This window comes from Schistocerca serialis, chromosome 2 (genome assembly GCF_023864345.2).
Source record: "Schistocerca serialis cubense isolate TAMUIC-IGC-003099 chromosome 2, iqSchSeri2.2, whole genome shotgun sequence".
Classification (NCBI taxonomy): Eukaryota; Metazoa; Arthropoda; class Insecta; order Orthoptera; family Acrididae; genus Schistocerca; species Schistocerca serialis.
This window is the reverse complement of record NC_064639.1, coordinates 318,809,089-318,811,355: the sequence shown is the minus strand read 5'-3', so window position 1 is coordinate 318,811,355 and position 2,267 is coordinate 318,809,089.

Below are 2,267 nucleotides of genomic sequence, written 5' to 3'. Positions count from 1 at the left end.
AATGTCCTCTGTTTTTAGAGATCTTTGGAAGTCTATGTTGCTTAAAACAGAGATTGCCAAGAAAGTAACAAAAGGTTATAAGATGAAGCAATGAATTAAATGTTGTCGCAGCCAGGACTTGGACACAGCTCTCCTACTTGTGTAGTGAATGTGCTAGCTATTAAGCCACAGTTGCACAGACTACGTAAGTCGAGTGCATTCCCTAACACAAACTTCAAACTTTTTGCTCGTTTAGGGAGGCCACTGGACCTAGATAGTCTGTGCACCACTCTTAGCTAGAAGGCAGTGGTTACCGCACCTCCCTAGTAAGCAGTCTGCTTTCGACCAGTGAGCAGCAAGGACATCTTGTTTACGTCCCATCACAGAGTAGAGAGCGTGAGTAGTTAATTTCCTCTCCGCAGCTAGTATTCGCGTCCATTGACAATGAGTCGCTATGGCTCATTCGCACAGAAAAGTTATCAACATGAGCTTCCATCCCGACCACCCAAGAGAACAAGCCTTTGCAGTCGAACGATTTAACCGTGACGAAGTTCAAATATCAACACAGCACATCATCGGTGTCCACCTATCAATCACAAGTAGCGTAGTTTACGTCAAGATGGTTGATGACGAGTTATGTCACGCTGATGTGAGCAGATGTGTGAACACTCTCAGGTTCAGACTCTCCGATGGTCACGTTGGGGAGGTTACTGTTGACCATGCTCGGCGTATAATCAACGTCAGGTTACACAAATTCCATTAGATGACCAGGCACCACCTCCTACGCTCACAGCCCTCCCCCTTAGTTATGCAGGGGTGACATGCTCGACCGTTATGGCAGACGAAAGACCACTTGGAAGACATGAAGCGTTAGAATCTACACCCAGTCCTGGATTGACCAACACCATTACGGAGTCCACAGAGATTGTAGACAACCCCCCATCGACTCCACAAGAAGATTTGGGCGAAAGAATGGAACTCGATACTAGGTTTGTACCGATCTCTGCTTTTCTTCCTGAGGTGGATGTGTTGCGGGAACCACACACTCTTTCGGGCACAGAAACCCACGTCCGCAAACAAAGGTCACCGAGGAAACATAAAAAGCGACGTCGTATACCCTCCAGCGGACGTCTTTTCCAGTTGACGACTGTGCTGCCGACGACACCAGAAAAATGGATGACACAGGATCGCCCTCACCTGTCACTTTCTCTGATTTCGACACAACCGTTTCAACTCTCTCGAGCAAACAGATGACAAGCACAGCACCCGCCACTGGTACACAACAGAAACAACTGTGGTTTCTCCCTTGGTCACTCAGCTCACATGTGCCCTACCACAGCCACTGTTAACTTATGGACTTTGGACAGACGACACTGAAGAGGATTCTACGCCCACTGTGGTGGACGAGGAGAGGGGTCTCTTCCCCCACACTCGACTCCTCCCCGAGTGGTAACAGATGACGGCATGGACGCGGCCTGCACATTACGGGCCGCACCTTTTACAGCGACGCTGACGGCAGCCCCCGTAGCAGATGATCTACAGACCTATCGCTTAGCGACCATCAGACACGTACGAAATTGTCGCTGCTCCAAGACATGCTCAATGCAGCAGACGTTGACATTGTCTTTCTCCAAGAAGTCTTCCTCCTGGATATGTATGATTATATGGCTCACGTGTCCCACGCCTCGCCAACTAACAGTGGAGTTGCAGTTCTCCTGAGGGAAGGCCTCGAGGCGGACAAAGTACGATATCTCTCCGATGCTAGAGGAATGGCTGTAACGGTGCTAGGTGTCCAGTTTATCAATGTGTAGGCCCCTTCCGGAACGACCGTCACGACCTATCACTCTTCTTCGCAGAAGGAGTAGCACCGCTTTTTCAGGGCAGGCACAATGACTTGGTATTAGGAGGCGATTTCAATAGCACCCAAGCACCTAAAGATCAACTGCAACACCATTCTCCGTGCTCCAAAATTGGGACACTCATCAGCGATCTCCAGCTAGTAGATACACAAAACTTGTCAGAGGAAATCGACCGGGACACACTGACTTCACGAGTCACTCATCTAGTCGCATCGATAGGATTTACATCTCCCGTTCTCTCGCAGCAACAGTGAGCGACGCGGAGGTGTGGCCAGTAGCCTTTTCTGATCACATGGCCTATATATGTGCCGTCACCCTTCGTCGCCAGCGAGTGGGGCGCAGCTGACATCCCTGGAAATTAAACCTTGCTCATCTCGCTTCTCCGGATTATCGACGCACCATCGAGGACGCGTGGAGTTCATGCATCCG